At 43.9% G+C, this 21194-nt stretch overlaps 1 long non-coding RNA gene across 1 annotated transcript; it reads left to right on the top strand.

Moving 5' to 3' along the window:
- Window positions 1-4410: 4410 nt before the first annotated feature.
- LOC306982768 lies at window positions 4411-11938 on the top strand. The gene is made up of 3 exons (XR_013794230.1): window positions 4411-4470; window positions 10697-10787; window positions 11893-11938. It is a non-coding gene; the product is annotated as an uncharacterized lncRNA (long non-coding RNA).
- Window positions 11939-21194: the final 9256 nt, after the last annotated feature.

Raw genomic sequence — 21194 nt, 5'->3', positions numbered from 1 at the left:
ACTTTAGTTCCTCATGTTGAGGAGAAGGTGCTGTTACTTTTGTTCCTCATGTTGAGGAGAAGGTGCTGTTACTTTAGTTCCGCATGTTGAGGAGAAGGTGCTGTTACTTTAGTTCCGCATGTTGAGGAGAAGGTGCTGTTACTTTAGTTCCTCATGTTGAGGAGAAGGTGCTGTTACTTTTGTTCCTCATGTTGAGGAGAAGGTGCTGTTACTTTTGTTCCGCATGTTGAGGAGAAGGTGCTGTTACTTTTGTTCCTCATGTTGAGGAGAAGGTGCTGTTACTTTTGTTCCTCATGTTGAGGAGAAGGTGCTGTTACTTTAGTTCCCCATGTTGAGGAGAAGGTGCTGTTACTTTTGTTCCGCATGTTGAGGAGAAGGTGCTGTTACTTTTGTTCCGCATGTTGAGGAGAAGCTGCTGTTACTTTTGTTCCTCATGTTGAGGAGAAGGTGCTGTTACTTTAGTTCCTCATGTTGAGGAGAAGGTGCTGTTACTTTTGTTCCGCATGTTGAGGAGAAGGTGCTGTTACTTTTGTTCCTCATGTTGAGGAGAAGGTGCTGTTACTTTTGTTCCTCATGTTGAGGAGAAGGTGCTGTTACTTTTGTTCCCCATGTTGAGGAGAAGGTGCTGTTACTTTTGTTCCGCATGTTGAGGAGAAGGTGCTGTTACTTTTGTTCCTCATGTTGAGGAGAAGGTGATGTTACTTTAGTTCCTCATGTTGAGGAGAAGGTGCTGTTACTTTTGTTCCGCATGTTGAGGAGAAGGTGCTGTTACTTTAGTTCCTCATGTTGAGGAGAAGGTGCTGTTACTTTAGTTCCTCATGTTGAGGAGAAGGTGCTGTTACTTTTGTTCCTCATGTTGAGGAGAAGGTGCTGTTACTTTTGTTCCTCATGTTGAGGAGAAGGTGCTGTTACTTTAGTTCCTCATGTTGAGGAGAAGGTGCTGTTACTTTTGTTCCGCATGTTGAGGAGAAGGTGCTGTTACTTTTGTTCCGCATGTTGAGGAGAAGGTGCTGTTACTTTTGTTCCGCATGTTGAGGAGAAGGTGCTGTTACTTTAGTTCCACATGTTGAGGAGAAGGTGCTGTTACTTTTGTTCCTCATGTTGAGGAGAAGGTGCTGTTACTTTTGTTCCTCATGTTGAGGAGAAGGTGCTGTTACTTTTGTTCCTCATGTTGAGGAGAAGGTGCTGTTACTTTTGTTCCTCATGTTGAGGAGAAGGTGCTGTTACTTTTGTTCCGCATGTTGAGGAGAAGGTGCTGTTACTTTAGTTCCTCATGTTGAGGAGAAGGTGCTGTTACTTTTGTTCCTCATGTTGAGGAGAAGGTGCTGTTACTTTAGTTCCTCATGTTGAGGAGAAGGTGCTGTTACTTTTGTTCCGCATGTTGAGGAGAAGGTGCTGTTACTTTTGTTCCTCATGTTGAGGAGAAGGTGCTGTTACTTTTGTTCCTCATGTTGAGGAGAAGGTGCTGTTACTTTAGTTCCGCATGTTGAGGAGAAGGTGCTGTTACTTTAGTTCCGCATGTTGAGGAGAAGGTGCTGTTACTTTAGTTCCTCATGTTGAGGAGAAGGTGCTGTTACTTTTGTTCCTCATGTTGAGGAGAAGGTGCTGTTACTTTTGTTCCTCATGTTGAGGAGAAGGTGCTGTTACTTTAGTTCCGCATGTTGAGGAGAAGGTGCTGTTACTTTAGTTCCGCATGTTGAGGAGAAGGTGCTGTTACTTTAGTTCCTCATGTTGAGGAGAAGGTGCTGTTACTTTTGTTCCTCATGTTGAGGAGAAGGTGCTGTTACTTTAGTTCCGCATGTTGAGGAGAAGGTGCTGTTACTTTAGTTCCGCATGTTGAGGAGAAGGTGCTGTTACTTTAGTTCCTCATGTTGAGGAGAAGGTGCTGTTACTTTTGTTCCTCATGTTGAGGAGAAGGTGCTGTTACTTTAGTTCCTCATGTTGAGGAGAAGGTGCTGTTACTTTTGTTCTTCATGTTGAGGAGAAGGTGCTGTTACTTTTGTTCTTCATGTTGAGGAGAAGGTGCTGTTACTTTAGTTCCTCATGTTGAGGAGAAGGTGCTGTTACTTTTGTTCCTCATGTTGAGGAGAAGGTGCTGTTACTTTAGTTCCTCATGTTGAGGAGAAGGTGCTGTTACTTTTGTTCCTCATGTTGAGGAGAAGGTGCTGTTACTTTTGTTCCTCATGTTGAGGAGAAGGTGCTGTTACTTTAGTTCCTCATGTTGAGGAGAAGGTGCTGTTACTTTTGGGACTTCTGCAACTTACGGTTTTTCCGCAATCGGCCAAAATGTCGGAGATTTTTCCCATTGACTTATAATGGGGCTGCCGCAAATCCAGGCTTTTCTGCACTTTTTTCTGCATTTTCTGCAATTTCTGCACTTTGTGCAGGTTCAGCTTCTGCAACTTGTGGGTTTTGAGAAAAAATGTCCTTCTGCAGTTTTCCAGTTTTTTTATACGAGAGTTTGAAATGTTTGCATTGGTGTGTATGGGGGAATCCAGCCAATGGGGAAACTCCGCCTTTCAGCCATTTGTGCTTCTGCCAATCAAGCACTGAGGCCATTTCAACAGTTTGACCAGTTTATGGAATATAAAAGTTTATGCAACATTAATAATTTATGCAAAGTGACCACTTCATGGGATTTAACCAGTTAATGCATTTTAAACCGTTTATGCAACTTAAGAGTTTATGCCATTTAGGATTCATGAATTTTAAAGAGTTTATGCAATTTACCAAATTTATGCAGTTTATACAGTTTATGCAACATGACATTTTATGCAGTTTATGCAAATTAAGCAATTTATGCAATTTGAACAGTTTATGCAATTTCTGCATTCGCTTCCCGCAATTCCGCAGTCAATCGCAATGGCGCAGCCATTGCATTTCTAGTTATTATTATTATTATTATTATTATTATTATTATTATTATTATTATTATTTTTATTATTATTATTATTATTATTATTATTATTATTTTATTATTTTTATTATTATTTTTTTATTATTATTTTATTTTATTATTATTATTTTTATTATTTTATTATTTTATTTTTTATTATTTATTATTATTATCCTTATTATTATGAAGTACTTACATATTTATAGTGATTACTTTATTATTCGTGTCGATCATAAACAGGTCTAAACTGTTCCCTAAACTGAGCCTCTCGGACCCGTCCCAGACTGGGATGGAGCTCATTCATAACGGTTTGTAAACTGTTCTTTAAAGGATGAATGAAGTATTTAACCACATGATAGTGATCAGTATGTTACAAAATGAGTTGGGAGAGTTTATTACAAAATGTGGTTTTAGGCAAGTTTATACCATGCATTTCACACACAAGGCAACTCAATGTGCCTTTATTGCACGGATAGTGTAATACTGGAGTTAATTGTATTAATATGTCACATTTTGAAACGCGGGTGGATGTTGTCGTTCTCTGTGTGAGTTTGTCGGCTATAGCGGGACAGGTGTGACTCTCATTAAGCCCTTACCTCACACCTGAACCGAGCACATTCTCTCCAGTTTGGCTTTACCCCAATCCAAAAGCTTCTGGAAAAAAAGCGTGACAAACAAGTGACGCAAAATTGATGAAAAAGTGGAAAAAATGTCACAAGAAATTGACAAGAAATTGACAAAAAATGAGAAAAAATGACAAAAATGTGACAAAAATGTGATAAAAATGTGACAAAAAAATCACAAAAATTGACAAAAAAAAAGATAAAAATGTGATAAAAATTTGACAAAACAATGACAAAAATGTGACAAAAAAATTACTAAAAATTGACCAAAAAAATTACAAATAAATGACAAAAATGTGACAAAATGTGACAAAAATGTGATAAAAAATTATAAAAATTTACCAAAAAATTACAAAAATGTGGTGAAAATGTGACAAAAAAATTACAAAAAAATGACAAAAAATGACAAAAAAAGAGACAAAAATGTGTTAAAAATTTGACAAAAAATGACGAAAATGTGACCAAAATGTGATAAAAATGTGACAAACCCCCCCCCAAAAATTGACAAAAAAAATAAAAAAAGAGACAAAAATGTGATAAAAAATTGACGAAAAAAATGACAAAAATGAGTTGAATACCCAACAAAAAATTAATGGAAAAAAAAAAAAGTACTGTGTGGAAAGAGATCCTCTCGGTTCAGGCGGGAGTTAAGAGGTTAAGCGTTACATTCAAAGACATCTGTGAAAGAAAGACTTTGCCCTGAATGACACAGTCACTAAACACATGTGGAATAAAGTCCCAGAGACAAAGAAGTGAGTCATTTACAGTAACAACAGTCCGAACCTGACGGACCTGTTCGGGCTTTTACTCTGAAGCTCCGCGCGCCGGAAGCCGCCGGGCTGTTAGCTGTTAGCTGTTAGCACTAGCTCCAATAAACTGGACTTTACGACACAAACGCTGAGTAAAATGTTCCGAGTGGGAGCTGAGGCGGAGCGGCGGGTTCTGACCGAGGTGAGAACCAGGACCAGAGCCGAACCGGTCCAGAACCAGGCCAGAACCCGTCTTTGACCCGAGCCGGGACGGTTAGCATTAGCCTCGTTAGCCTTAGCCCAGACTCTGCTGCTGTTTAACTGAAAAACACAAGGGAAATATTATTTAAAAAATGAACTTGGGGTTTTAACAAATCTCACTATTCGATTATTATTTTAAAAAATAGTTAGCATTTGGATAAACTAAGACAATATAAATGCAATAAAAATTAAAGTTACATTTTTTGAAAGTAGTTGTTTGTATTTGCAAAGTTGATGAAAAAGGCAGATGTTTTTGTGGCAGAGGCCTCAGTCGGACCTCATCTGGATATGTCCTGGTCCAGATGAGACTGGACACTCCCTGTGAGCCCGGTGACTCCGCCAAACACAAACATCTGTCTGATTTCAGCAGATGTTTAGGAATAAAACCACTGAAACTCAGCCTCATGTTCGGGACAAATGTGAACCAGATCCTGAAGCTGAGGCTCAAAGGCACAACGGCAGAGTCAACTGAGCAGAGTCAGAACCAACAACCTCCAGAGTACCACAGAGTACTGCAGTATCGGAGTAGTATCTGAAGTACTGCACTGTAGGGAGTATCATCCTCATGCTGCTCACACATGTTTGCACTTTGCTGTAGTGGCTTTGTAGTATGATCAAATACTACTTTAGTATTAATGTCTGCAGTACTGTGACTCTGAAGTACTCCTGTGTGCTGTAGTTGCAGTACTCTGAAGTACTCCTGTGTGCTGTAGTTGCAGTACTCTGAAGTACTCCTGTGTGCTGTAGTTGCAGTACTCTGAAGGTCTCCTGTGTACTGTAGTTGCAGTACTCTGAAGTACTCCTGTGTACTGTAGTTGCAGTACTCTAAAGTACTCCTGTGTGCTGTAGTTGCAGTACTCTGAAGTACTCCTGTGTGCTGTAGTTGCAGTACTCTAAAGTACTCCTGTGTGCTGTAGTTGCAGTACTCTGAAGTACTCCTGTGTACTGTAGTTGCAGTACTCTGAAGTACTCCTGTGTGCTGTAGTTGCAGTACTCTGAAGGTCTCCTGTGTACTGTAGTTGCAGTACTCTGAAGTACTCCTGTGTACTGTAGTTGCAGTACTCTGAAGTACTCCTGTATGCTGTAGTTGCAGTACTCTGAAGTACTCCTGTATGCTGTAGTTGCAGTACTCTGAAGTACTCCTGTGTACTGTAGTTGCAGTACTCTGAAGTACTCCTGTGTACTGTAGTTGCAGTACTGTGACTCTGAAGTACTCCTGTGTACTGTAGTTGCAGTACTCTGAAGTACTCCTGTGTGCTGTAGTTGCAGTACTCTGAAGTACTCCTGTGTGCTGTAGTTGCAGTACTGTGACTCTGAAGTACTCCTGTATGCTGTAGTTGCAGTACTCTGAAGGTCTCCTGTGTGCTGTAGTTGCAGTACTCTGAAGTACTCCTGTGTACTGTAGTTGCAGTACTCTGAAGGTCTCCTGTGTGCTGTAGTTGCAGTACTCTGAAGTACTCCTGTGTACTGTAGTTGCAGTACTCTGAAGGTCTCCTGTGTGCTGTAGTTGCAGTACTCTGAAGTACTCCTGTGTGCTGTAGTTGCAGTACTCTGAAGGTCTCCTGTGTACTGTAGTTGCAGTACTCTGAAGGTCTCCTGTGTACTGTAGTTGCAGTACTCTGAAGTACTCCTGTGTGCTGTAGTTGCAGTACTCTGAAGGTCTCCTGTGTACTGTAGTTGCAGTACTCTGAAGTACTCCTGTGTACTGTAGTTGCAGTACTCTGAAGTACTCCTGTGTGCTGTAGTTGCAGTACTCTGAAGTACTCCTGTGTGCTGTAGTTGCAGTACTCTGAAGTACTCCTGTGTGCTGTAGTTGCAGTACTCTGAAGTACTCCTGTGTACTGTAGTTGCAGTACTCTGAAGTACTCCTGTGTGCTGTAGTTGCAGTACTCTGAAGTACTCCTGTATGCTGTAGTTGCAGTACTCTGAAGTACTCCTGTATGCTGTAGTTGCAGTACTCTGAAGTACTCCTGTGTACTGTAGTTGCAGTACTCTGAAGTACTCCTGTGTACTGTAGTTGCAGTACTGTGACTCTGAAGTACTCCTGTATGCTGTAGTTGCAGTACTGTGACTCTGAAGTACTCCTGTATGCTGTAGTTGCAGTACTCTGAAGGTCTCCTGTGTGCTGTAGTTGCAGTACTCTGAAGTACTCCTGTGTACTGTAGTTGCAGTACTCTGAAGGTCTCCTGTGTGCTGTAGTTGCAGTACTCTGAAGTACTCCTGTGTACTGTAGTTGCAGTACTCTGAAGGTCTCCTGTGTGCTGTAGTTGCAGTACTCTGAAGTACTCCTGTGTGCTGTAGTTGCAGTACTCTGAAGGTCTCCTGTGTACTGTAGTTGCAGTACTCTGAAGGTCTCCTGTGTACTGTAGTTGCAGTACTCTGAAGTACTCCTGTGTGCTGTAGTTGCAGTACTCTGAAGTACTCCTGTGTGCTGTAGTTGCAGTACTCTGAAGGTCTCCTGTGTGCTGTAGTTGCAGTACTCTGAAGTACTCCTGTGTGCTGTAGTTGCAGTACTCTGAAGTACTCCTGTGTACTGTAGTTGCAGTACTCTGAAGTACTCCTGTGTACTGTAGTTGCAGTACTGTGACTCTGAAGTACTCCTGTATGCTGTAGTTGCAGTACTGTGACTCTGAAGTACTCCTGTATGCTGTAGTTGCAGTACTCTGAAGGTCTCCTGTGTGCTGTAGTTGCAGTACTCTGAAGTACTCCTGTGTACTGTAGTTGCAGTACTCTGAAGGTCTCCTGTGTGCTGTAGTTGCAGTACTCTGAAGTACTCCTGTGTACTGTAGTTGCAGTACTCTGAAGGTCTCCTGTGTGCTGTAGTTGCAGTACTCTGAAGTACTCCTGTGTACTGTAGTTGCAGTACTCTGAAGTACTCCTGTGTGCTGTAGTTGCAGTACTCTGAAGTACTCCTGTGTGCTGTAGTTGCAGTACTCTGAAGTACTCCTGTGTGCTGTAGTTGCAGTACTCTGAAGTACTCCTGTGTACTGTAGTTGCAGTACTCTGAAGTACTCCTGTGTGCTGTAGTTGCAGTACTCTGAAGTACTCCTGTATGCTGTAGTTGCAGTACTCTGAAGTACTCCTGTATGCTGTAGTTGCAGTACTCTGAAGTACTCCTGTGTACTGTAGTTGCAGTACTCTGAAGGTCTCCTGTGTGCTGTAGTTGCAGTACTCTGAAGTACTCCTGTGTACTGTAGTTGCAGTACTCTGAAGGTCTCCTGTGTGCTGTAGTTGCAGTACTCTGAAGTACTCCTGTGTGCTGTAGTTGCAGTACTCTGAAGGTCTCCTGTGTACTGTAGTTGCAGTACTCTGAAGGTCTCCTGTGTACTGTAGTTGCAGTACTCTGAAGTACTCCTGTGTGCTGTAGTTGCAGTACTCTGAAGTACTCCTGTGTGCTGTAGTTGCAGTACTCTGAAGGTCTCCTGTGTGCTGTAGTTGCAGTACTCTGAAGTACTCCTGTGTGCTGTAGTTGCAGTACTCTGAAGTACTCCTGTGTACTGTAGTTGCAGTACTCTGAAGTACTCCTGTGTACTGTAGTTGCAGTACTGTGACTCTGAAGTACTCCTGTATGCTGTAGTTGCAGTACTCTGAAGGTCTCCTGTGTGCTGTAGTTGCAGTACTCTGAAGTACTCCTGTGTACTGTAGTTGCAGTACTCTGAAGGTCTCCTGTGTGCTGTAGTTGCAGTACTCTGAAGTACTCCTGTGTACTGTAGTTGCAGTACTCTGAAGGTCTCCTGTGTGCTGTAGTTGCAGTACTCTGAAGTACTCCTGTGTGCTGTAGTTGCAGTACTCTGAAGGTCTCCTGTGTACTGTAGTTGCAGTACTCTGAAGGTCTCCTGTGTACTGTAGTTGCAGTACTCTGAAGTACTCCTGTGTGCTGTAGTTGCAGTACTCTGAAGGTCTCCTGTGTACTGTAGTTGCAGTACTCTGAAGTACTCCTGTGTACTGTAGTTGCAGTACTCTGAAGTACTCCTGTGTGCTGTAGTTGCAGTACTCTGAAGTACTCCTGTGTGCTGTAGTTGCAGTACTCTGAAGTACTCCTGTGTGCTGTAGTTGCAGTACTCTGAAGTACTCCTGTGTACTGTAGTTGCAGTACTCTGAAGTACTCCTGTGTGCTGTAGTTGCAGTACTCTGAAGTACTCCTGTATGCTGTAGTTGCAGTACTCTGAAGTACTCCTGTATGCTGTAGTTGCAGTACTCTGAAGTACTCCTGTGTACTGTAGTTGCAGTACTCTGAAGTACTCCTGTGTACTGTAGTTGCAGTACTGTGACTCTGAAGTACTCCTGTATGCTGTAGTTGCAGTACTCTGAAGGTCTCCTGTGTGCTGTAGTTGCAGTACTCTGAAGTACTCCTGTGTACTGTAGTTGCAGTACTCTGAAGGTCTCCTGTGTGCTGTAGTTGCAGTACTCTGAAGTACTCCTGTGTACTGTAGTTGCAGTACTCTGAAGGTCTCCTGTGTGCTGTAGTTGCAGTACTCTGAAGTACTCCTGTGTGCTGTAGTTGCAGTACTCTGAAGGTCTCCTGTGTACTGTAGTTGCAGTACTCTGAAGGTCTCCTGTGTACTGTAGTTGCAGTACTCTGAAGTACTCCTGTGTGCTGTAGTTGCAGTACTCTGAAGTACTCCTGTGTGCTGTAGTTGCAGTACTCTGAAGGTCTCCTGTGTGCTGTAGTTGCAGTACTCTGAAGTACTCCTGTGTGCTGTAGTTGCAGTACTCTGAAGTACTCCTGTGTACTGTAGTTGCAGTACTCTGAAGTACTCCTGTGTACTGTAGTTGCAGTACTCTGAAGTACTCCTGTGTACTGTAGTTGCAGTACTCTGAAGTACTCCTGTGTGCTGTAGTTGCAGTACTCTGAAGTACTCCTGTGTGCTGTAGTTGCAGTACTCTGAAGTACTCCTGTGTGCTGTAGTTGCAGTACTCTGAAGTACTCCTGTGTACTGTAGTTGCAGTACTCTGAAGTACTCCTGTGTACTGTAGTTGCAGTACTCTGAAGTACTCCTGTGTGCTGTAGTTGCAGTACTCTGAAGTACTCCTGTGTGCTGTAGTTGCAGTACTCTGAAGTACTCCTGTGTACTGTAGTTGCAGTACTCTGAAGTACTCCTGTGTACTGTAGTTGCAGTACTCTGAAGTACTCCTGTGTGCTGTAGTTGCAGTACTCTGAAGTACTCCTGTGTGCTGTAGTTGCAGTACTCTGAAGTACTCCTGTGTGCTGTAGTTGCAGTACTCTGAAGTACTCCTGTGTACTGTAGTTGCAGTACTCTGAAGTACTCCTGTGTACTGTAGTTGCAGTACTCTGAAGTACTCCTGTGTGCTGTAGTTGCAGTACTCTGAAGTACTCCTGTGTGCTGTAGTTGCAGTACTCTGAAGTACTCCTGTGTACTGTAGTTGCAGTACTCTGAAGTACTCCTGTGTGCTGTAGTTGCAGTACTCTGAAGTACTCCTGTGTACTGTAGTTGCAGTACTCTGAAGTACTCCTGTGTGCTGTAGTTGCAGTACTCTGAAGTACTCCTGTGTGCTGTAGTTGCAGTACTCTGAAGTACTCCTGTGTGCTGTAGTTGCAGTACTCTGAAGGTCTCCTGTGTACTGTAGTTGCAGTACTCTGAAGGTCTCCTGTGTACTGTAGTTGCAGTACTCTGAAGTACTCCTGTGTGCTGTAGTTGCAGTACTCTGAAGGTCTCCTGTGTACTGTAGTTGCAGTACTCTGAAGTACTCCTGTGTACTGTAGTTGCAGTACTCTGAAGTACTCCTGTGTGCTGTAGTTGCAGTACTCTGAAGTACTCCTGTGTGCTGTAGTTGCAGTACTCTGAAGTACTCCTGTGTGCTGTAGTTGCAGTACTCTGAAGTACTCCTGTGTACTGTAGTTGCAGTACTCTGAAGTACTCCTGTGTGCTGTAGTTGCAGTACTCTGAAGTACTCCTGTGTGCTGTAGTTGCAGTACTCTGAAGTACTCCTGTGTACTGTAGTTGCAGTACTCTGAAGGTCTCCTGTGTACTGTAGTTGCAGTACTCTGAAGTACTCCTGTGTACTGTAGTTGCAGTACTCTGAAGTACTCCTGTGTGCTGTAGTTGCAGTACTCTGAAGTACTCCTGTGTGCTGTAGTTGCAGTACTCTGAAGTACTCCTGTGTACTGTAGTTGCAGTACTCTGAAGGTCTCCTGTGTACTGTAGTTGCAGTACTCTGAGCCGGAGCTGGTACAGTTGGATTTGAAGCAGGTTCGATCCGTGTTTTCGGACCTCAGGCTCTACTGCGACGTGTACTGTGAGTACCACAAACTTTACTACTACTCCTATCTCTCTCTGACTACTGCGACGTGTACTGTGAGTACCACAAACTTTACTACTACTCCTATCTCTCTCTGACTACTGCGACGTGTACTGTGAGTACCACGAACTTTACTACTACTCCTATCTCTCTCTGACTACTGCGACGTGTACTGTGAGTACCACGAACTTTACTACTACTCCTATCTCTCTCTGACTACTGCGACGTGTACTGTGAGTACCACGAACTTTACTACTACTGCTATCTCTCTCTGACTACTGCGACGTGTACTGTGAGTACCACGAACTTTACTACTACTCCTATCTCTCTCTGACTACTGCGACGTGTACTGTGAGTACCACGAACTTTACTACTACTGCTATCTCTCTCTGACTACTGCGACGTGTACTGTGAGTACCACGAACTTTACTACTACTCCTATCTCTCTCTGACTACTGCGACGTGTACTGTGAGTACCACGAACTTTACTACTACTCCTATCTCTCTCTGACTACTGCGACGTGTACTGTGAGTACCACGAACTTTACTACTACTCCTGACTCTCTCTGACTACTGCGACGTGTACTGTGAGTACCACGAACTTTACTACTACTCCTATCTCTCTCTGACTACTGCGACGTGTACTGTGAGTACCACGAACTTTACTACTACTCCGATCTCTCTCTGACTACTGCGACGTGTACTGTGAGTACCACGAACTTTACTACTACTCCGATCTCTCTCTGACTACTGCGACGTGTACTGTGAGTACCACGAACTTTACTACTACTCCTATCTCTCTCTGACTACTGCGACGTGTACTGTGAGTACCACGAACTTTACTACTACTCCTATCTCTCTCTGACTACTGCGACGTGTACTGTGAGTACCACGAACTTTACTACTACTCCTATCTCTCTCTGACTACTGCGACGTGTACTGTGAGTACCACGAACTTTACTACTACTGCTATCTCTCTCTGACTACTGCGACGTGTACTGTGAGTACCACGAACTTTACTACTACTCCTCTCTCTCTCTGCGACGTTCAGCCCTCGTTCTGTGTCTGTTCATTTGTGAGTTCACTGTAAATGTTGTCACAGGTTTCCCGAACAAAGAGAAACGACGACTGCTGTTTTTGGCCGGAACCATCCCAGTCTCCTACCAAGGTCAGACTAACAGTGTCCTACCGAGGTCAGACTAACAGTGTCCTACCAAGGTCAGACTAACAGTGTCCTACCAAGGTCAGACTAACAGTGTCTTATTAAGGTCAGACTAACAGTGTCCTACCAAGGTCAGTCTAACAGTGTCCTACCAAGGTCAGACTAACAGTGTCCTACCGAGGTCAGACTAACAGTGTCCTACCAAGGTCAGACTAACAGTGTCCTACCAAGGTCAGACTAACAGTGTCCTACCAAGGTCAGACTAACAGTGTCCTACCGAGGTCAGACTAACAGTGTCCTACCAAGGTCAGACTAACAGTGTCCTACCAAGGTCAGACTAACAGTGTCCTACCGAGGTCAGACTAACAGTGTCCTACCAAGGTCAGACTAACAGTGTCCTACTGAGGTCAGACTAACAGTGTCCTACTGAGGTCAGACTAACAGTGTCCTACCAAGGTCAGACTAACAGTGTCCTACCAAGGTCAGACTAACCGTGTCCTACCAAGGTCAGACTAACAGTGTCCTACCGAGGTCAGACTAACAGTGTCCTACTGAGGTCAGACTAACAGTGTCCTACTGAGGTCAGACTAACAGTGTCCTACCAAGGTCAGACTAACAGTGTCCTACCAAGGTCAGACTAACAGTGTCCTACCAAGGTCAGACTAACAGTGTCTTATTAAGGTCAGACTAACAGTGTCCTACCAAGGTCAGACTAACAGTGTCCTACCAAGGTCAGACTAACAGTGTCCTACCGAGGTCAGACTAACAGTGTCCTACCGAGGTCAGACTAACAGTGTCCTACCAAGGTCAGACTAACAGTGTCCTACTGAGGTCAGACTAACAGTGTCCTACTGAGGTCAGACTAACAGTGTCCTACCGAGGTCAGACTAACAGTGTCCTACCAAGGTCAGACTAACCGTGTCCTACCAAGGTCAGACTAACAGTGTCCTACCGAGGTCAGACTAACAGTGTCCTACCAAGGTCAGACTAACAGTGTCCTACTGAGGTCAGACTAACAGTGTCCTACCAAGGTCAGACTAACAGTGTCCTACCAAGGTCAGACTAACAGTGTCCTACCAAGGTCAGACTAACAGTGTCCTACCGAGGTCAGACTAACAGTGTCCTACCGAGGTCAGACTAACAGTGTCCTACCGAGGTCAGACTAACAGTGTCCTACCGAGGTCAGACTAACAGTGTCCTACCGAGGTCAGACTAACAGTGTCCTACCAAGGTCAGACTAACAGTGTCCTACCAAGGTCAGACTAACAGTGTCCTACCAAGGTCAGACTAACAGTGTCCTACCGAGGTCAGACTAACAGTGTCCTACCGAGGTCAGACTAACAGTGTCCTACCGAGGTCAGACTAACAGTGTCCTACCGAGGTCAGACTAACAGTGTCCTACCGAGGTCAGACTAACAGTGTCCTACTGAGGTCAGACTAACAGTGTCCTACCGAGGTCAGACTAACAGTGTCCTACCGAGGTCAGACTAACAGTGTCCTACTGAGGTCAGACTAACAGTGTCCTACTGAGGTCAGACTAACAGTGTCCTACTGAGGTCAGACTAACAGTGTCCTACTGAGGTCAGACTAACAGTGTCTTACTGAGGTCAGACTAACAGTGTCCTACTGAGGTCAGACTAACAGTGTCTTACTGAGGTCAGACTAACAGTGTCTTACTGAGGTCAGACTAACAGTGTCCTACTGAGGTCAGACTAACAGTGTCTTACTGAGGTCAGACTAACAGTGTCCTACTGAGGTCAGACTAACAGTGTCCTACCAAGGTCAGACTAACAGTGTCCAACTGAGGTCAGACTAACAGTGTCCTACCAAGGTCAGACTAACAGTGTCCTACCAAGGTCAGACTAACAGTGTCCTACCAAGGTCAGACTAACAGTGTCCTACTGAGGTCAGACTAACAGTGTCCTACTGAGGTCAGACTAACAGTGTCCTACTGAGGTCAGACTAACAGTGTCCTACCGAGGTCAGACTAACAGTGTCCTACTGAGGTCAGACTAACAGTGTCCTACCGAGGTCAGACTAACAGTGTCCTACCGAGGTCAGACTAACAGTGTCCTACCGAGGTCAGACTAACAGTGTCCTACCAAGGTCAGACTAACAGTGTCCTACCGAGGTCAGACTAACAGTGTCTTATTAAGGTCAGACTAACAGTGTCCTACCGAGGTCAGACTAACAGTGTCCTACCAAGGTCAGACTAACAGTGTCCTACTGAGGTCAGACTAACAGTGTCCTACCGAGGTCAGACTAACAGTGTCCTACCGAGGTCAGACTAACAGTGTCTTATTAAGGTCAGACTAACAGTGTCCTACTGAGGTCAGACTAACAGTGTCTTATTAAGGTCAGACTAACAGTGTCCTACCGAGGTCAGACTAACAGTGTCCTACTGAGGTCAGACTAACAGTGTCCTACCAAGGTCAGACTAACAGTGTCTTATTAAGGTCAGACTAACAGTGTCCTACCGAGGTCAGACTAACAGTGTCTTATTAAGGTCAGACTAACAGTGTCCTACCGAGGTCAGACTAACAGTGTCCTACCGAGGTCAGACTAACAGTGTCTTACTGAGGTCAGACTAACAGTGTCCTACTGAGGTCAGACTAACAGTGTCTTATTAAGGTCAGACTAACAGTGTCCTACTGAGGTCAGACTAACAGTGTCCTACTGAGGTCAGACTAACAGTGTCTTATTAAGGTCAGACTAACAGTGTCCTACTGAGGTCAGACTAACAGTGTCCTACTGAGGTCAGACTAACAGTGTCCTACTGAGGTCAGACTAACAGTGTCCTACTGAGGTCAGACTAACAGTGTCCTACTGAGGTCAGACTAACAGTGTCCTACTGAGGTCAGACTAACAGTGTCCTACCGAGGTCAGACTAACAGTGTCCTACCAAGGTCAGACTAACAGTGTCCTACCGAGGTCAGACTAACAGTGTCCTACCAAGGTCAGACTAACAGTGTCCTACCGAGGTCAGACTAACAGTGTCTTATTAAGGTCAGACTAACAGTGTCTTATTAAGGTCAGACTAACAGTGTCCTACTGAGGTCAGACTAACAGTGTCCTACTGAGGTCAGACTAACAGTGTCCTACTGAGGTCAGACTAACAGTGTCCTACCAAGGTCAGACTAACAGTGTCCTACTGAGGTCAGACTAACAGTGTCCTACCAAGGTCAGACTAACAGTGTCCTACCGAGGTCAGACTAACAGTGTCCTACTGAGGTCAGACTAACAGTGTCCTACCAAGGTCAGACTAACAGTGTCTTATTAAGGTCAGACTAACAGTGTCCTACCGAGGTCAGACTAACAGTGTCCTACCAAGGTCAGACTAACAGTGTCCTACCAAGGTCAGACTAACAGTGTCCTACCGAGGTCAGACTAACAGTGTCCTACTGAGGTCAGACTAACAGTGTCCTACCGAGGTCAGACTAACAGTGTCTTATTAAGGTCAGACTAACAGTGTCCTACCGAGGTCAGACTAACAGTGTCCTACCAAGGTCAGACTAACAGTGTCCTACCAAGGTCAGACTAACAGTGTCCTACCGAGGTCAGACTAACAGTGTCCTACTGAGGTCAGACTAACAGTGTCCTACCAAGGTCAGACTAACAGTGTCCTACCAAGGTCAGACTAACAGTGTCCTACTGAGGTCAGACTAACAGTGTCCTACTGAGGTCAGACTAACAGTGTCCTACCAAGGTCAGACTAACAGTGTCCTACTGAGGTCAGACTAACAGTGTCCTACCGAGGTCAGACTAACAGTGTCCTACTGAGGTCAGACTAACAGTGTCCTACTGAGGTCAGACTAACAGTGTCCTACCGAGGTCAGACTAACAGTGTCCTACCGAGGTCAGACTAACAGTGTCCTACTGAGGTCAGACTAACAGTGTCCTACCAAGGTCAGACTAACAGTGTCCTACTGAGGTCAGACTAACAGTGTCCTACTGAGGTCAGACTAACAGTGTCCTACCAAGGTCAGACTAACAGTGTCCTACCAAGGTCAGACTAACAGTGTCCTACTGAGGTCAGACTAACAGTGTCCTACCGAGGTCAGACTAACAGTGTCCTACTGAGGTCAGACTAACAGTGTCCTACTGAGGTCAGACTAACAGTGTCTTATTAAGGTCAGACTAACAGTGTCTTACTGAGGTCAGACTAACAGTGTCCTACCAAGGTCAGACTAACAGTGTCCTACCGAGGTCAGACTAACAGTGTCCTACCGAGGTCAGACTAACAGTGTCCTACTGAGGTCAGACTAACAGTGTCCTACCAAGGTCAGACTAACAGTGTCCTACTGAGGTCAGACTAACAGTGTCCTACTGAGGTCAGACTAACAGTGTCTTATTAAGGTCAGACTAACAGTGTCTTACTGAGGTCAGACTAACAGTGTCCTACCAAGGTCAGACTAACAGTGTCCTACCGAGGTCAGACTAACAGTGTCCTACTGAGGTCAGACTAACAGTGTCCTACCAAGGTCAGACTAACAGTGTCCTACCAAGGTCAGACTAACAGTGTCCTACTGAGGTCAGACTAACAGTGTCCTACCAAGGTCAGACTAACAGTGTCCTACCAAGGTCAGACTAACAGTGTCCTACCGAGGTCAGACTAACAGTGTCCTACCGAGGTCAGACTAACAGTGTCCTACTGAGGTCAGACTAACAGTGTCCTACCAAGGTCAGACTAACAGTGTCCTACTGAGGTCAGACTAACAGTGTCCTACTGAGGTCAGACTAACAGTGTCTTATTAAGGTCAGACTAACAGTGTCTTATTAAGGTCAGACTAACAGTGTCCTACCGACGTCAGACTAACAGTGTCTTATTAAGGTCAGACTAACAGTGTCCTACCGAGGTCAGACTAACAGTGTCTTATTAAGGTCAGACTAACAGTGTCCTACCAAGGTCAGACTAACAGTGTCCTACCAAGGTCAGACTAACAGTGTCCTACCGAGGTCAGACTAACAGTGTCCTACCGAGGTCAGACTAACAGTGTCCTACCGAGGTCAGACTAACAGTGTCCTACCAAGGTCAGACTAACAGTGTCCTACCAAGGTCAGACTAACAGTGTCCTACCGAGGTCAGACTAACAGTGTCCTACCGAGGTCAGACTAACAGTGTCCTACCGAGGTCAGACTAACAGTGTCCTACTGAGGTCAGACTAACAGTGTCCTACTGAGGTCAGACTAACAGTGTCCTACTGAGGTCAGACTAACAGTGTCCTACCGAGGTCAGACTAACAGTGTCCTACTGAGGTCAGACTAACAGTGTCCTACCGAGGTCAGACTAACAGTGTCCTACTGAGGTCAGACTAACAGTGTCCTACTGAGGTCAGACTAACAGTGTCCTACTGAGGTCAGACTAACAGTGTCTTACTGAGGTCAGACTAACAGTGTCTTATTAAGGTCAGACTAACAGTGTCCTACTGAGGTCAGACTAACAGTGTCCTACTGAGGTCAGACTAACAGTGTCCTACTGAGGTCAGACTAACAGTGTCCTACCGACGTCAGACTAACAGTGTCCTACTGAGGTCAGACTAACAGTGTCCTACCAAGGTCAGACTAACAGTGTCCTACTGAGGTCAGACTAACAGTGTCCTACCGACGTCAGACTAACAGTGTCCTACTGAGGTCAGACTAACAGTGTCCTACCAAGGTCAGACTAACAGTGTCCTACTGAGGTCAGACTAACAGTGTCCTACTGAGGTCAGACTAACAGTGTCCTACCGACGTCAGACTAACAGTGTCCTACTGAGGTCAGACTAACAGTGTCCTACCAAGGTCAGACTAACAGTGTCCTACTGAGGTCAGACTAACAGTGTCCTACTGAGGTCAGACTAACAGTGTCCTACCGACGTCAGACTAACAGTGTCCTACCGAGGTCAGACTAACAGTGTCCTACTGAGGTCAGACTAACAGTGTCCTACCAAGGTCAGACTAACAGTGTCCTACCGAGGTCAGACTAACAGTGTCCTACTGAGGTCAGACTAACAGTGTCTTATTAAGGTCAGACTAACAGTGTCCTACTGAGGTCAGACTAACAGTGTCCTACCGAGGTCAGACTAACAGTGTCCTACCGACGTCAGACTAACAGTGTCCTACCGAGGTCAGACTAACAGTGTCCTACCAAGGTCAGACTAACAGTGTCTTTTTAAGGTCAGACTAACAGTGTCCTACCAAGGTCAGACTAACAGTGTCTTATTAAGGTCAGACTAACAGTGTCTTATTAAGGTCAGACTAACAGTGTCCTACCAAGGTCAGACTAACAGTGTCCTACCAAGGTCAGACTAACAGTGTCCTACTGAGGTCAGACTAACAGTGTCCTACCAAGGTCAGACTAACAGTGTCCTACCAAGGTCAGACTAACAGTGTCCTACCGAGGTCAGACTAACAGTGTCCTACTGAGGTCAGACTAACAGTGTCCTACCAAGGTCAGACTAACAGTGTCTTATTAAGGTCAGACTAACAGTGTCCTACCAAGGTCAGACTAACAGTGTCCTACTGAGGTCAGACTAACAGTGTCTTATTAAGGTCAGACTAACAGTGTCTCTTTAAAGGAACAGGCCAGCGTTTTTCCACACTGAGATATGTTCTTACCTGAGCTGTGACGAGTTCTTTAGGACCTGTCTGATCTTCAGTCACGTAAACACAGCGCAGACGGCGTTAGCATTTAGCCTCTCCCTCTCTCCTCTATAGCTCCAAAACAGGTCAAGATAGAAGCTACCAAGCTCTTCCACGTTTTCCCTATTTAAATATGGTTACGTGAAGTGTTCCACTACAAAGTATAATTACACACAATTAAACAATGTGGATTTTCTAAGCGGATAAAAGGGGGAACTATATTGTAAGGCGTAATAATACCAGGAGCAGTTCGAAATCCGCGCAGTAATCTTCACTTTACTGTGCGGATGCCAAACTACAAAAAAAAAACGGACAAAAAAATGACAAAAAATGACTAAAAATTTACAAAAAATGACAAAAAAATAAAATAACAAAATGACAAAAAAATGATTAAAAATTTACAAAAATAAATTAATAATAATAATAATTTTTAAAAAAGACAAAAAATAAATTAAAAAAATTTACAAAAAAAATGACAAAAAAAAGACAAAAAACACTACTTAGATTTCGAACTACTCCTGGTATTATTACGCCTTACAATATAGTCCCCCCTTTTATCCGCTTAGAAAATCCACATTGTGTAATTGTGTGTAATTATACTTTGTAGTGGAACACTTCACGTAACCATATTTAAATAGTGAAAACGTGGAAGAGCTTGGTAGCTTCTATCTTGACCTGTTTTGGAGCTATAGAGGAGAGAGGGAGAGGCTAAATGCTAACGCCGTCTGCGCTGTGTTTACGTGACTGAAGATCAGACAGGTCCTAAAGAACTCGCCACAGCTCAGGTAAGAACATATCTCAGTATTTTGTGTTGCTCTGACTCTTCTGTGTGAATGTGTGTTTTTAGGCGGGGGCTATAACTTCCCCGTGTGCCTGTGGCTCCATCAGACCCACCCGGCGGCTCGTCCTCGCTGCTGCGTCTGCCCCTCCGTTTCCATGGCGATAAACCCCCACTGTCGCTACGTCGACGCCCACGGCACCATCCTCCTGTCCCGCCTCCACGCCTGGGCCCCGGACCGGTCCAGCCTGGTCCTGCTGGTGTCGGAGATGAAGCAGGCCTTTGAGAAGGACACGCCCCTTTACTCCAGGCCCCTCCCCCCGCAGCAGACAGCGCCCCCCGCAGGCGGAGGCAGGTACTGCAGCGAACTTCAGCTGTCGAGGAAAATGTGCAGCAAGTTTTATTTTCTGGCGTTTTACTTTATGAAGTTTAAAGTATGTTCAGAGCAGATTAGCTCAGAGGGATTTTGGATCAGGTTTACTTTTGGAATAAACTAGTTTTTAGTGAAATAAACTTTTTGTTTTTCAATAAATCCGTCAGATCTGTAAAAATCCTTGTGTGTAAAACCTTCCAATTGTTCTCTCGCTGTTTGCCTGTAAAGTGTGGAGTCTTGTGGAGCGACTCGACAAAAATCCAGCAAAAAAGCGACAAAAATCCATCAAAAAAGTGACAAAAATCCAGCCAAAAAGTGACAAAAATCCAGCAAAAAAGTGACAAAAATACAGCCTAAAAGTGACAAAAATCCAGCAAAAAAGTGACAAAAATCCAGCCAAAAAGTGACAAAAATCCAGCAAAAAAGTGACAAAAATACAGCCAAAAAGTGACAAAAATACAGCTAAAAAGTGACAAAAATCCAGCCAAAAAGTGACAAAAATCCAGCCAAAAAGTGACAAAAATCCAGCCAAAAAGTGACAAAAATCCAGCCAAAAAGTGACAAAAATACAGCTAAAAAGTGACAAAAATCCAGCCAAAAAGTGACAAAAATCCAGCAAAAAAGTGACAAAAATACAGCCAAAAAGTGACAAAAATCCAGCTAAAAAGTGACAAAAATCCAGCCAAAAAGTGACAAAAATCCAGCTAAAAAGTGACAAAAATCCAGCCAAAAAGTGACAAAAATCCAGCTAAAAAGTGACAAAAATCCAGCCAAAAAGTGACAAAAATCCAGCAAAAAAGTGACAAAAATACAGCAAAAAAGTGACAAAAATACAGCCAAAAAGTGACAAAAATCCAGCAAAAAATTGTAAAAATCCAGCAAAAAAGTGACAAAAATCCAGCAAAATAGCGACAAAAATCCAGCAAAAAAGTGACAAAAATCCAGCAAAAAAGTGACAAAAATCCAGCAAAAAAGTGACAAAAATCCAGCAAAAAAGTGACAAAAATTCAGCAAAAAAGCGCCAAAAATCCAGCAAAAAAGTGACAAAAATCCAGCAAAAAAGCAACAAAAATCCAGCAAAAAGTGACAAAAATCCAGCAAAAAAAGTGACAAAAATCCAGCAAAAAAGTGACAAAAATCCAGCAAAAAAAGGGACAAAAATCCAGCAAAAAAGTGTCAAAAATCCAGCAAAAAAGGGACAAAAATCCAGCAAAAAAGTGTCAAAAATCCAGCAAAAAAGTGACAAAAATCCAGCAAAAAAAGGGACAAAAATCCAGCAAAAAAGTGTCAAAAATCCAGCAAAAAAATTACAAAAATCCAGCAAAAAAGTGACAAAAATCCAGCAAAAAAAGGACAAAAATCCAGCAAAAAAATGACAAAAATCCAGCAAAAAAGTGACAAAAATCCAGCAAAAAAAGGGACAAAAATCCAGCAAAAAAGAAACAAAAATCCAGCAAAAAAGTGACAAAT

This window comes from Gobius niger (genome assembly GCF_951799975.1).
Source record: "Gobius niger genome assembly, contig: SCAFFOLD_153, whole genome shotgun sequence".
Lineage (NCBI taxonomy): Eukaryota > Metazoa > Chordata > Actinopteri > Gobiiformes > Gobiidae > Gobius > Gobius niger.
This window is presented reverse-complemented; position numbering and strand designations above follow the sequence as displayed.